The 15,885-nt window shown below is 37.9% G+C and overlaps 1 pseudogene; it reads left to right on the forward strand.

Annotated features, from left to right (window-relative positions):
* Positions 1 to 14,851: 14,851 nt before the first annotated feature.
* LOC115801928 (peptidyl-prolyl cis-trans isomerase A pseudogene) lies at positions 14,852 to 15,628 on the forward strand (annotated as a pseudogene).
* Positions 15,629 to 15,885: the final 257 nt, after the last annotated feature.

Raw genomic sequence — 15,885 nt, forward strand, 5'->3', positions numbered from 1 at the left:
GTTTGCCAACCCAGAATTCCCACAATGTCTCCATCAAAATCACAGATCACTAACTTTTGGGGAAAAGGACTGTAGCATTTCACCCAGGGAACAGGAACATCAAGCAGGGATTACATTCTTAGCTTTCACTACTGAAAAAAGAAACAGGCTGGGGAATGAAAATGCGGACAAATGAGGTTTACCCTTCAATCTGTTTCTAACGTTAGCAAATACTCATCAAACCCCAGGTTTCTGAGACCCTTGATATTTTAAAAAGTACTGCCCAAGTCAGCATTTTGTCTGTCTTCTAAGGGAAAGAATAAGAGGCATGTAGGAGGACAGGGACACAAATGACAACTAATATTTTTTAACTTCCTAAAATCCAAATATTTGTCTTTCATTACAAAACTAGGCTTAAACATCTTCCTCTTATTTTATATTTAAGTAAACGTTCCATGAGATATTTATGCAATATCATAAAAATTTACAAATGGATATATCTAACGTGTATACTCTATCAACTTTATACAGCTGACTTTTAAAACACTGGCAATAAAACTTATATTCCTAAATGATGATGAATCATTCAAGACACAAATCATATTCAGTAATGCATTTCCAGAGATCCTATGTGCTTCAAAAGTACTAAGCACTGGGCTTCCCTGGTGGCAAAGTGGCTGAGAGTCCGCCTGCCGATGCAGGGGACACGGGTTCGTGCCCCGGTCCGGGAAGATCCCACATGCCGCGGAGCAGCTGGGCCCGTGAGCCATGGCCGCTGAGCCTGCACGTCCGGAGCCTGTGCTCCGCAACGGGAGAGGCCACAGCAGTGAGAGGCCCGTGTACCGCAAAAAAAGAAAATTAAAGAAGTGAAAAAAGGTGAAAAAGTTCAAATCATCTTGACATAAGCCGTGTCACAGTATTTGTGTTCCAGATTAAGCCAATTTCATTGTATGCGATGGATTACAGCAAAGAAAGTTCTATTTGTGATTTAATTACATCAGGAGTAGACAAAACAAGGACGTAGTCACATGGGTTTGATGAAACAGATAATACTTTATTATTAATTTTCCTAAGTAGAGGAAGGTAAGTAAATTAAGTAAATCTAACAAAGAGGAAAAGTAATTCTATGAAGGATGGTACAAAATAATTATATATTGAATATACGTTGTATTAACTTTTTCTTTTGGCCTGTTTCATTCTCCCTGTCTCCCCTCTCCATGTGTCATACCTTTCTTCTGGCTCAAAGAGAGGAGAAAAATTAGACAGATAGGGGAAAATAACTTGGAGCAGAAAAGAAAATGAAGTCATTCCTTGGGGACAATACATGATGAGAAGGATAAAGAAGAGGATGTTCTAGAAATCCAGCTCAGTCTAGTTATGTGCTTTCAAGACACCTGGAAATACCTTACTAAGTTACCAGTGACCTCCATGCTGCCAAATCTTATGGAGGGTTGTCAGTCCTCATATTATTTGAACTTCTAACAGTATTTCATATAACTGAATATTCCTTCCTCTTTTGGAAAACTCTCTTTCCTCAGTTCTGGCTCTAGAATCTTCTGTTCTTCCTCCCATCATTTTAGCTAGGCTTCAGTATTCTGTGGGGTGAACTCATTTTCCATTATCTGAACTCAGATGTTCCGAACTGTCCTGAGGTCTTCTCTCTTCTCACACTACACGTGTTCCCCAGCAGCAGCAACTTCCGTGAATAGCGGCCAGCCAAAAACCTGGGAATTGTCCACATTCAACCTATCTTGTATCCATATTGTAAATTTTTCACTTAAATGTGTCTTCATCATGTCCTTTCTGGTTTTGGTATTAGAGTAATGCTGGCCCATAGAATGGTTCTATTTTCTGGAAGAGATTATAGAGAACTGATCTTATTTCTTCCTTAAATGTCTGGTAGACTTCATCAGTGAAATCATCTGGGCCTGATGCTTTCTTTATTGAAAAGTTATTAATCATTGATTTAATTTCTTTAATAGATACAGGCTTATTCAGATAAGCCTTAGTCTATTTCCCTTTGTATGAGTTTTGGTAGATTATGTTTTTCAAGGAATTGGTCTATTTCCTCTAAGTTGTTCAAAATATTTCTTTTTTAAAAAATATTTATTTATTTATTTGGCTGCATCGGTTCTTCGTTGCAGCAAGCAGGATCTTCGTTGCGGCATGCAGGATCCTTTTGTTGCAGCGCGCGGGCTTCTCTCTAGTTGTGGCACGTGGGCTTAGTTGCCCCGCGGCATGTGGGGTCTTAGTTCCCCCACCAGGGATCAAACCCACGTCCTCTGCATTGGAAGGTGGATTCTTAACCACTGGACCACAAGGGAAGTCCCCAAAATATTTCTTTATTGTCTTTTTAATGTACCTGGGATCAGCAGTGATAGTCCCTCTTTCATTTCTGACATTAATAATTTGTGTCTTCTCTCTTTTTTTTCTTGGTTAGCCTGGCTGGAATTTTATCAACTTTATTTATCTTCTCAAAAAACCAGCTTTCGGGTTTGTTGATTTTTTACATTGTTTTCTTATTTTCAATTTCATTGACTTCTGCTCTAATTTTTATTATTTCTTTTCTTCTGCTTGCTTGAGGTTTATGTTGCTCTTCCTTCTATAGCTTCCTAGGGTGGAAGCTTAGATTATTGGACTTTGGATCTTCTTTTGTAAAACTGCATTCAATGCCGTAAATTTCCTTCTAAGCACTGCTCCTGCTGTTTTGCTTTGCTTTGCTCATCTTTATTTTTTAATTTTTCAAAATAGATTCAACACATATTACACATATAAGCAAACAGAGAAAAGAAAGTGAAACATGGCTAGAACTAAGATGTTAGGCCTTATTTATCACTCTATTCAAATCATACATGTATATATGTGTTTATGTGTATGTGCAAAAGAAAAACGTCTATAGGTATTTTGATTTTTTCTCTGAGCCAACAGTTAACCCAAATTTCAAAGCTAGCTTTCTAAAAGGTAAGATAATTAGCAGTCCTCAAATATCTGCAGCATATGACATTCCTGAATCTAAGTCCACAATTTCTCTTGACTGTATCTGAAAATTAATATCCTTTCAAAAAGGATCAGCCTTAGGCAAAAATTAGAAAGTTTTTCAACTATATACAGTGCTTCCTGAAATAAATATGTATCAAAAGCAGATAGCTCTAAAAATGACCTAACATTAATTGATCCTGATTTATTTTCCCTTTGGATTAGGAAAAAGAGTAAACTTTGATAGGAAAATAGTCCCAAGCTGCATAAACTGGGCACAACTGCATCCTGGAATCTATTATTCTTACCATCACAGCTTGAAGCAGCCAGATCTACCAGAAAAAAAACATAAGCTAGGACTCATTTAGAAAAAAAGAATTACATGCTGAGTGTCTAGAAGTCCACCATAAACAATCTGCATGAGTGCTATTAACTCTAGCAGATGGCCCCACCAGAAATATACCTTTCTGTGGCCAGACTTTAGGGGACTGAATACTTGTCATCAAAGCGTGCCATCTGGTACAATCTGGTGCAAAGATCACATCATACAGAGAATTCTAGCACAGCAGAGAGAGAATGAGTGACTTACTTTGAGCAAGTCCAATAAGATAAAAAGGAAAGGTGGCACTGGACAATTCTATAAATAACAATCTTAGCTAGAAGGGAAATTAAAGGAGTGGTAATATTTTGCCATAGAGAGGGCCAAATCAAACAGCCCATGATGGCATTGGAGCCAGTTAATACTGGTTTGGCCCAAGGTCAACCGGTGGGTGGTCCAGAAAACTATTTACATGACCACTGTGGCAAAGTCCACTTGTTATTCCTCAACAGCTCTTCTCTCTTCTGCCATAATAAAGGCTATATTTTTCAGTCTCACCTGAAGCCAAGTATAGTAATGTAACTATGTGATAACCAATAGGTTGTTTTTTAAAAAACGGCCACTTGCAACTTTTGAAAGTGTCCTCAATGACAAGGAATGAATACTCTTCTCTACCTTTCCCCTTTCTGTCAGACATGATGACTAGAGCGTGAGTCATTAGTTCAGGCTGTGAGGTGGAAGCCTCATGGTGAGGATGACAGAGCCGAAAGAGAAAAACGACCCTGGATTCCTGACCCAGTGGAGTACCTTACCAGTCCCAAATTATTTTATGTGAGAGAGAAATGAACTTCTCTCTCACTTAAGCCACCGTTACTATGGGTTTTCACTGGTTCTAGTGATAGATGAATCAGTGAATTAACTAATTAATTCTAATGATGAAGAGAGTAGTGAGCCTTTTGGTAAACAAACAAACAAACAAAAAACTCATCCAATCTTTTTATCAAGTGATGTTGAGAAAGCTGAATGGCCACATGTTAAAGAATGAAATTAGAACACTCTCACACCATACACAAAATAAACTCAAAATGGCTTAACGATGTAAATATAAGACATGACACCATAAAACTCCTAGAAGAAAACATAAGCAAAACATTCTCTGACATAAGCTGTAGGAATACTTTCTTAGATCAGTCTCCCAAGGCAAAACAAATAAAAGCAAAAATAAACAAATGGGACCTAATCGAACTTAAAAGCTTTTGCACAGCAAAGAAAACCATAAACAAACATGTTTGTTGTCTTGAACAAACATACATTGTTCGAGACAACCTATGAACTGGGAGGAAATATTTGCAAATGTTGCGACTGACAAAGGATTAATTTCCAAAATATACAAACAGTCTATACAGCTCAATATCAAGAAAACAAACAACCCAATTAAAAAATTGGGGGGAAGATCTAAATAGACATTTCTCCAAAGAAGACATACAGATGGCCAAGAGGCACATGAACAGATGCTCAACATCGCTAATTATTAGAGAAATGCAAATCAAAACCACAATGAGATATCACCTCACACCAGTCAGAATGACCATCATCAAAAAGTGTACAAATAATAAATGCTGGAGAGTGTGTGGAGAAAAGGGAACCCACTTACACTGTCGGTGGGAATGTAAATTACTATAGCCACTATGGAAAATAGTATGGAGATTCCTTAAAAACTAAAAGTAGAGTTACCATATGATCCAGCAATCCCACACTTGGGCATATGTCCAGAAAAATGAAAACTCTAATTTGAAAATGTACATGTATCCCAATGTTCATAGCAGGACTATTTATAATATCCAAGACATGGAAGCAACTAAGTGTCCATCAACAGATGAATAGATAAAGAAGATGTGGTGTATATATATATATAAAAACACACACATAATGGAATGTATATATACTACATATATACAATATATATGTGTGTGTGTATATATGTGTGTGTATATATGTGTGTGTGTACATACATACACACACACACACAGGAATATTACTCACTCATAAAAAAGAATGAAATATTGCCATTTGCAGCAATATAGGTGGACCTAGAGATTATCATACTAAGTGAAGTAAGTCAGAGAGAGAAAGACAAATATTATGATACCACTTATATGTGGAATCTAAAAACATGTTACAAATGAACTTATTTGTACAACAGAAACAGACTCACAGACACATAAAACAAACTTATGGCTACCAAAGTGGGGGAAGGGGGTTAAGGGATAAATTAGGAGCTTGGGATTAGCAGATACACACTACTATATACAAAATAGATATACAAGGACCTACTGTATATAGCACAGGGAGTTATATTCAATCTTATAATAACCTGTAATGGAAAAGAATCTGGAAAAGAAAATATATATACATATATAAAACTGAATAGATATATAAAACTGAGTCACTTTGCTGTACACCTGAAACTAACACAACATTGTAAATCAACTATACTGCAATTTAAAAAAAAAAACAAAACAGGGCTTCCCTGGCGGCCCAGTGGTTGAGAGTCCGCCTGCCGATGCAGGGGACACGGGTTCGTGCCCCAGTCCGGGAAGATCCCACATGCCGCGGATCGGCTGGGCAGGTGAGCCATGGCCGCTGAGCCTGCGCGTCCGGAGCCTGTGCTCCGCAACGGGAGAGGCCACAACAGTGAGAGGCCCGTGTACCGAAAAAAAAAAAAAAAAAAAAAAAAAAACTCATCCAAATGGAAAAAGAAGTGAGTCGCAGAAGATTTATGTAGTCAAGGTCGTCTTCATAAAACAGGGAGAGCTGGCAGCTGTCACAGATATTTAACTCCTCATCAGCTCCTGAGTCCTCTCATATTTGAACTTTATAGAAAGAATTGGAATAATGAACTCCGTAAGACACTGGGGCACAAGCTACACTACTTTGGCCGCCCTTCAGTGTAGCACAGTGGGGAATGAGTTCCAATCAGTCCCTTGGTACCTCAAGGGCACTGGTGCTGTGTCAGTGGAACCTGGAGACAGAGCAGTGGGCAGTGGAAGAAAAGCAGTGATGTGCTCAAACGCCTTATGGCAGCCGATGAGATGGCTCACCAGACTTGATCATGAGCACGTGCTAGATCCCACCTAGAGACCCCACCTCCCAAAATACAAGAGTGGTGAATGAGGGCAAGAAGAGTAGGCTTCTCAGGAGACCGAGATGGGGATATGGGTCATAAAATAAGATATGTGACTATTAAACTAACGTTATTTGTATCCATGGCTGGTGAGGTCTAAGAAAATTTGGACATCCAGATGTGGTTTCCATCTGCCAGTGCCTGAATTACAGTTAACGAATACAAAACGCCACATACACAAAAACTATAGAAGAATATAAATATGAGCATGCGCAGACAGTGACATGTACAATATAAATGTATTTAGATGAGAAACTAAAGCAAGGGATAAAGATTCCATAGTTCCTGGAAAGCAGAAGGAAAAAAAAGTATGCAGTGGTGGTGGCCTGAAGGAGGTGAGCAGAAAAAGCTTAGAAAAAACTTAGTAGTGGTCCAGATTTTCTCACAATTGGTTCTAACCAATCTAATTGGTATGTGAGGTTCTTCTTTTAGTATTTGAAGAATTTGACTTTCTATAGATGAATTATTAACATACTCATAATCAGAAAAATACAATATTTGCTTCATCTATTCTAATCTAGACTCTTTCCCTGGTCCCCATCATTTTATTTATGGTTCTTCTTGTCTACTGCTGGGACAACAGAATAATAGAGAGAAATAATAAGGAGAAAGGACATGCCAAAACATAGTTCAAGGTCTGAACACTCCCTATCTTCAGGCAAACCTCCCAGTTACCCAAACTCATCAATAAAATGGCTTCAAATTAACAGGGCCATTGTTTTGTGGATCCTTCATTTTCACCTATATACGTACAATTTCAGAGTTCTTAGAGCATCTAACCAAAATTAAAAGCTGCCAGAAAACAAAGGCACAAAAGAAAAAACAGGTAATACAATAAAGATATATCTTGAAGAAGTGTCAGCATAGCAGAGAGAAGTTAGCCAGAGAGAAGTAATTCTCTTCTCTGAGAAAAAGAAAATCAGTATAAACCTTCCTCTGTGAAAAAGTCCTGAGCAACAACTGAGTTAAAGTATCGCCCAGTATCAGAACACTTTTTCCATATTGGGGGAATCCCAAGACTAGAGGGAGACAGATCCCACCTCCCGTTATGGAAGACCTGATGTTCCATTTCACGAGCCCTGTGGATTAGCACATGGTGCATGATCTTAGCTGATGTGTCATTGCTCTTTAAATTCACCTGTTGCTTTGAATCTAGCAGTGATGCTGTTCTGCCTAGACACCACTTGAGGCCAGTCACGCTACAGTATGAATTGCAGCCACACTAAATTAAACATATACTTACGTCTAAACCGTATTTACAAAAACAGTGCTTGTGACCAAACACAAATAAAGGTCCCCAAATCTAATTTTAAAATTCAATATAATAGTAAAAATTTTTTCTGGAGAAGAGATGGGATTTGGTTTTGACATTTCAGTTAAACACCTCCATCAATCCAAAGATAACTAAATATGTTGATTATCTTGATTGTGGTGATGGCTTTTCGGTTTATATGTATGTCAAAACTTATCATATTGTACACTACACTAAATATGCACACTAAATATTTATGTCAATTATATCTTTAAAAGCTGCTAGAAGAAAAGAAGACACACACACACACAAGAGCTATATATAAACACATGTATACAGAAATACACACACATTACACATACACACATACATACACACACATATACACACACATTCACACACAAGAGCTACACACACACACACACACACACACACACACACACGAGCTATACACTCCTCTCCAGATCAGTAAATTTTTTCTGGCCCTCTCAGCGCTGAAGTAATCATTTTGAATCCATAACCAAAGATCTTTCTTCAGATAAATGTCCAAATTTTTAAACTTTATATAAACATGGTTCCCTTGAGGTTGTCTCTTTTCTAATGACACAAAGCCTTTTTCTCAGAGGTATGTTGATAAGAAAAGTATTTATTTGTAAATCTGATGACTAAGCAAAATAGCATTCCTATGGTTTTTAAGAAACCACTCTTTTAAAAAATTTTTTTAAGTTATTTATTTATTTATTTATTGCTACGTTGGGTCTTCATTAATGCATGAGGGCTTTCTCTAGTTGCGGTGAACTGCGGCTACTCTTTGTTGTGGTACGTAGGCTTCTCATTGCGGTGGCTTTGCTTGCTGCGGAACTCTTTTTTTTTCAATCACAGAGTACCTCAATGGGATATGACTTACAGATGTATTAAAATAAGCAGAAAAAATGACCCAATTTAATTTGCATTCACTTTAACATTCAATTCAATTTAAATATTTATTAAATGTGCTGGCCACATGTTCACCAGGAAAATTTACCATGACTAACTGAGAAAGAGAAATAAAGGTAGCAAATGAAGAAAGGTCCAAGAAGTTCTACTCATTTATAAAATTTTCATAATATACTCTGGTCTAACATAAACCCTGGCTAAGTTGATTATGAATCTGGGACAGGTTTTTCAGGCAAAGAAGAATTAGTCAACTCCAAACACTTAAGTTTTTGGTCATCGTAGAGTTGATATTTTGCTATAAACTTTATACCCAGAAAAGAGAAGCAACAAATTTCAGAGAGTTTTCCAGTGGAGAGCAGACAATTAGGGTGAAGTCACTGTCTTTCACTCAATGAAGATTTACTGTGTGCCTGCAATGATTCAGCCAGTGTGCTCACATACTGCCTAGACAATAAGGTGACAGAAAGAGGAGAGGACAGCAGACTTTTATTCGAAGCTTTGATAAGTAAGGTATTACATTTTCAAATAACAAATTATCTCCTATAGAAATAATGGATTTGGGATTAGATCTAGGCAATTAGGGTATATATGTGTGGCTGAAACAGTAATTTAATAATTTGAGTGATTTTCTGAGCTTCTAAAAGTGCCCAGTATAGTGCCACAAAAGAGTAGTCATCCAAACACAAATTCTCATCATTAAGATAACAAATGCATAATAATTGGTTTTTGCCAGTTCTATAAAATCTATAAAATAGTACTATAAGCATCTTACAGCATTTTATGTTCTCATATAATATCCATGAAATCCAAAGATGTCAAATGACAGGTCCAAGGTCAAGAGAATGGGACTAGAGTATAGTCTGTCTAATCCCTACTCCAGTGTTTCCTCTACTGGGCTCTAACTAGAAAATCTTCCTCCTTTTAACTTCAATTTAAAAGCATATTTATATTGGTACAACTTTGGAAAACAATTTTGTATTGCCTCATAAAATTGAAAATGTGCAAAAAAATGCATATCTATTTATAAGTATAGGGGATTCTGAAATAAATGTATTATCTCACTTGCCATGTGATCAGTAAGGTAATACAGTACATCAGATAAACAATAACTAAAATAACCAATGCAGGCATTTATTAACTGCATACTATGTGAAGGATGGTCCATACACCTTTTAAGCATTACTTCATTTAATCCTTACAACAGAATGAGGTAAGTATAGTTATTACCTCTATTTTCCAAAAGCAACTAAATGAAGATACAGAATTAACTGGTCCAGAATCAATGTAGCAAGTGGCAAGGAAGGAGGAAACTAAAATAGAGGTATAGTAAGTGACTTATTCAAGGTTGCACAACTAATTACTGGCAGAATCCAATATCTCTAGCCCAGTGATTCTCGAACTTTAGTGTGTACATGAATCACCTGTTGATGTAAATATAGGTTCTGATTCCCTAGGTCTGGGCTGGCATCTGAGATTATGCATTTCTTACAAGGGGATGCCCATGCTTCTGGTCTATGGATACACTTTGATTAGCAAGGATTTATACCATTGTTTCTGCCTCTATATCAAGTTACTCCTCACTAATTCTTCCATATATTTATTAAGCTTAATAGTTATTAAACCCCAGTCCCCACCGTCAAGAGTAAGGGCAGTTTTGCACTGTGATAAGTGCTATATATAACTTTGCTGTTGTGTATAGCATAGACTTTGACCACATGGATTTTAATCCTATAGTCAGATGCCATTCTAAATAAATCCAAATATTCTAACCTTAATTTTCATCTTTGTACATTACTAAATTTTAAAAGTAACTTTGAGAATGTACACTGACTCTATTCAAACCATCTTAGAGGAGAAAAATAATGTTTAGAGTGGAAAAACATGATTTTATTTTATAAGATTCTACCAGTCTTCATATTAATGAATCTTGTTTTTATCTGTCATTATAGTACCTATGATGAAAATTCCTTAAGTTTCATACAATACGTTCCAGAAGCCCAGTACACTTTAGACTCCTGCACATTATTACAATGTCTGAAAACAGGCCTTTGTGAAATTCAGTGGAGGCTGGAATGGGTGTCTGAGAGAGACCAGCAGAGAGGAGGTAGAGAAGAGTGATTAAGAGCAGACTTGGAAATCAGACTGCCAGGAAACAGATCTCTGTGCTCTGTGAATTTAGACAAATTTTATTCCCTCTCTATGCCTCAATTTTCTTATCTATAAAGTAGGGATGGACTTCCCTGGTGGCACAGTGGTTAAGAATCCACCTGCCAGTGCAGGGGACACGGGTTTGAGCCCTGGTCTGGGAAGATACCACATGCCACAGAGGAACTAGGCCCGTGCGCCATAACTACTGAGCCTGTGCTCTAGAGACCGCAAGCCACAACTACTGAGCCTGTGTGCCACAACTACTGAAGCCCATGCGCCTAGAACCCATGCTGCACAACAAGAGAAGCCACCACAATGAGAAGCCTGTGCACTGCAACGAGGAGTAGCCCCCACTCAACACAACTAAAGAAAGCCTGCACGCAGCAACGAAGACCCAATGTAGCCAAAAACTAATTAATTTTTTTTAAGTAGGGCTACCTAATAGAAACAAACGAATTAATTAACATGGAACTTAAAATACTGGCATGTAATAAGCTAACAATAATGTTAGCTACTGTTATTAAAAACTAATTTGTATAATTTTCAAAATTATTCATGCTGATACATTCTTTGATTCAGAAAGGAGAACTATAGACGTTTGGTAATTTTTTCTTTTTAATCACCCTTAAAATTGCCAATTTGCATGAAATTCATAACTATACTCTGGGAAAAATTTAATAATGACAAACATGGCAGAACACAAAACATTTAAAAATAGAGAGAGAGATCAAGGAACACATCCTATAAAGGCTTTCCCAATCCAAAATATGATCAAAAGATCTGACTACTACTTTGTTTGCCTAGATTCCTGAATTCAGAATTCAAGGTAACTTGGAACTATATATATATTTTTTTATCCTTTGTAGCTTTATAAGAGAGAAGTCAAAATTTCATGCTGTGTTGGTTTGCATTTCAATACGATGCTAAAGATGACTGATAAGAAGTATTTTTTAAAACAGCAGGTGCAATCTGTGCTGAAGTATTACTGCCAAAATCAGGTTTTATGATATAGTTCAGAGACACGCAGAATCCATACCACTGTAGTTCAGGAGGCAGATTGACGGAGGTTCTTTTTTTCTCTTTGCACCCGTACACCTGATGGTCTCCATACTCTGTTACTTGTATACCATTGACACCCCGTTGTAGCCCCCAAAGTCTTTGACTATCAGACATCACAGGGGTGTTTGGATCCTTTCAGCCATAATTCCTTCACTGTCTCAAACTCAAATGCCTACACAGGCAAGCAGGTTATGTAAGCATAGGAAGTGGAAATGATGGTGACCAGATCGCATATGCCCCATCTAAAGAGGGCAACTTCCATTCAGCTTCAAACCATTATGTTCAAGTGGGAATGCTGGCCCAATATTATCAGATATTCTTTTTTTTATTGGAGTATAAATTGCTTCACAATGTTGTGTTAGTTTCTGCTGTACAACAAAGTGAATCAGCTACATGTAGACATGTATCCCCTCCCTCTTGGACCTCCCTCCCACCCCCTCCATCCCAACCATCTAGGTCACCACAGAGCACGAGCTGAGCTCCCTGTGCTATACCAGATATATCAGATATTCTGATTTTTATAGAGAAGCTGGAATTTCAGACTTTTATGTAAAATCTTCTATCAAAATATTGACAACTAAGTCAATTTTTAAACATTACGTAAGCAAAACAGAATATGCCTGTAGCTTAGGCCATGTATTTTCTAATCCCCAGATTTTATTGTACAGGATGCAATTTGAGCAGACAAACTTATATAAAAACAACCCAAAAAACAACCAAAATCCAAAAAAGGAAACTTTAAATCCTTACAATGTCAGTTACCGGCGCCATTTAAGAACAGATCACTCAGGGTTAATTTTCAAGAACTTATTCCTAAATAAAGTTCCCAAATCTCAGGCAGCCTCCTCTTAGAAAAGAAATCTCAGGAGGATATCTCTTTTTGTAGCACCATTTAGGTTTTCCATTTTAGAACTCCTTTTAGCACACCTCAATAATATTTTGAGATGCCAAAAGAAATAAGATTTTGGAAGGAGAAGGAGTTGAGTAATGATTTATTATGTAAAATGGTAGTTTATCAATTATTTGGTATTTTTATGAAAGTCATGTTCAAGGTTAGAATAATTCTTAGAAAGAGAGAATGTCACTGAGAAATCTTATATTGGGGGAAGGGCTTTAGAGTTAGCAGGTATTTCTGCATTAGCCAGGACCATTCCATGTCCATAATATGATTCCACAGACTTCTTGGTATGAGAGCACTGGATCTAATAGTATTAAGTATCTGAAGGATGGCAAGACTTTGACTTCACACAGCTTTTACTTATTGCTTGATTCTACACAAACAACAACAATCAAAAAAATCACATTTCATAGCATTTTACAAAACTATTAATGCCTCTGTAAGTCTAGGTGAAAATTCCTATGCCCTATGAACTAAAGATTATGTTTCACATTTCTTTTTCATCTCTTTTTAAACTATTAAAACTTCCTTTCAACTGCAAATCTAGCATCTTCTGTAACACCTTAGATTACAGAGGGCTCTATTTATAGGTTTTCAAGGTATCTTCATGCTCCTTCACAATGGTAAAGTAGGACAAAATTAGGAGACATATTCAAGAATCTAAAATGTTGGGCTTCCCTGGTGGTGCAGTGGTTGAGAGTCCGCCTGCCGATGCAGGGGACACGGGTTCGTGCCCCGGTCCGGGAAGATCCCACATGCTGCGGAGCGGCTGAGCCCGTGAGCCACGGCCGCTGAGCCTGCGCGTCCAGAGCCTGTGCTCCGCAACGGGAGAGACCACAACAGAGAGGCCCGCGTACCGCAAAAATTAAATAAAATGTCATTTTCTAACATTCTTTAGTGCTTTGGTAATAATGCAACATAATATAACATACTAAAAATTAAAAACAGAAAGGAATAGCGACCAATTAAACACGGTCATAAAATGTTTGCAGCCATTCCCATCAGGAGACAAATTGTTTTTCCCACCCATTGAGTCTGGGCTGGCCTTGTGACTTGCTTTGACTAATAGAATGTGGTGAAGCAGCACTGTGGGACTTTCAGAGCCCAGATCTCAAGGCACCTTGCAACTTTCATTTCCATCTTCTTGGAATGCTTCCTTGACACCACCATGAAAAAAGCTGATCGAGCCTGCTAGAGTATGAGAGAATCTAAATTGATGTTGTTTTAAACCATTAAGTATTCTGCTGGTTTGTTATGCTGTGATAATTAACTAGAGCAGAACTATGGCTCAGAACAATCAAATGATGTGTTCTAGCAGAACTGGGACTCATGATAGGTGAGACCATGGACATTAGAGCCAGAAAGACTGTATTCCAATTCATGATCTGGTCATCCAACTTCTCGGAGCCTCAGTTTACTCAACTGTAAAATATGGTGCCAATGATGTCTGTGTAACAAATTGTGGCACATGAGCTAATGTAAAAGACCCAAATACAGATAAATGTTAGCTGCCTTTCCAGCTCAGGTCATTTGTCTTCTGTTTCATTGTCTTTTGGAGACATAAAATGTTCTTCCTTTCTAAATAACATTTTGTAAAAGATTAATATTCTGAGGTTTTTGAGCTTTGTTACATAAAGCTCATTAAAGCAACACTGCGATCATGCTTTTAGGCATGTGAGACCAGTTGTTGACGATGGTGTGCTCTGAAAGTCTCCACTTTAAAATTATGTTTGAAAATTAAGAAAGATGTTAATGTTCTGCTCACATGGACATGCATATGCTAAAACACCACTGCTATCTGCTCATTCCTAGATGAACTGTGACTGTTGCCAACCACTAATGAAAGGCCCCCTCACATAGCCAGAGAGACTCCTGTGAAAAACTCCTAGTGACCCAGCTCTCAGGGAGCTGCCTATACCTCTGGAGAACCCCAGAGTCCCTGAGCTCAGGTTTTACACAGCCTGTGGTATCCCAGCATCAAGGGATAGCTGACATGGCAATTTATCAGCCCTAAACCTATCCAGTGAACAACACTCATGAGTGAATTAAAACTTCTTATAGAGAGCATACGACGCTGTTCTAGGAATTCTAGAAGCACTTAAACCTTCAAAAACAGTATAATGAGGCTCTGCAGATGCCACCAACGCCAACACCCAGCCAAGGTCAACCCACCCTGTTCTTTGACATCACAGTCAAGGGTGAGACCTTAGGCCACGTTTCCTTCAACCTATTTGCAGACAAAGTTCCAAAGACAGCAGAATACTTGCATTCTGAGCTCTGGGGAGAAAGGGTTTTGCTGTAAGGGTTGGTGTTTTCACAGAATTCTTCTGGGGTTTGTATGTGATAATGGCACTAGTGGCAAGTCCATGTAGGGGGAGAAATTTGATGATGCGAACTTCTTCCTGAATCACAGAGTCCTGGCATCTTGTCCATGGCAAATACCAGGCCAACACAAACAATTCCCAGTTTTGCACTTGAACCGTCAAGACAGAATGGTTGGGTGGCACACGCAGGTAACACGAAAGAGGGTATATAGTGGAAGCCGTGGAGCACTTTGGGTCAAGGAATGGCAGGACCAGCAAGCAGCTCACAATTGTCCACTGCGGACGACCCTAATAAATTTGACTTGTGTTTTAACTAAACCACCAGGTCATTCCTCCTGTAGCTCAGGAGAGCACCCGCACCCCTCCCCCACCAGCAGGCAGCATCCTGTAATCTTCAGGCTCTTGTTGCAATTCTTCAAGGTCCCCCTTTTCCTATATCCCTGCAGGTCTAGCTGGCTTCCAGACTTAGGTTTATGATTATAAACTAACAAACAAACAAAAAAGAGTACCAATGAAAATATTACATGGAGAAAATTTATGTTCAGAATCTAGAATTTATTTATCATTCATTTCTAAAAGTTTCCAGCCAGGATGTAAGATAATAAAGCAAATAAATTTTAAGCAATGATAACAGTCATTCAAAATATGTGAAATCTCCTGAAAACTAATATTACTTGAGCATGAAACAGTTGTTAAAAATACATTACTGGATGGACCTAGAGTCTGTCATACAGAGTGAAGTAAGTCAGAAAGAGAAAAACAAATACCGTATGTTAATGCATATATACGGAATCTAAAAAAAAAAAAAAA

The sequence above is a fragment of the Delphinapterus leucas genome, chromosome 5, assembly GCF_059928025.1.
Source record: "Delphinapterus leucas isolate spDelLeu-1000000601 "Yukka" chromosome 5, BTC_Dleu_Yukka2, whole genome shotgun sequence".
Classification (NCBI taxonomy): Eukaryota; Metazoa; Chordata; class Mammalia; order Artiodactyla; family Monodontidae; genus Delphinapterus; species Delphinapterus leucas.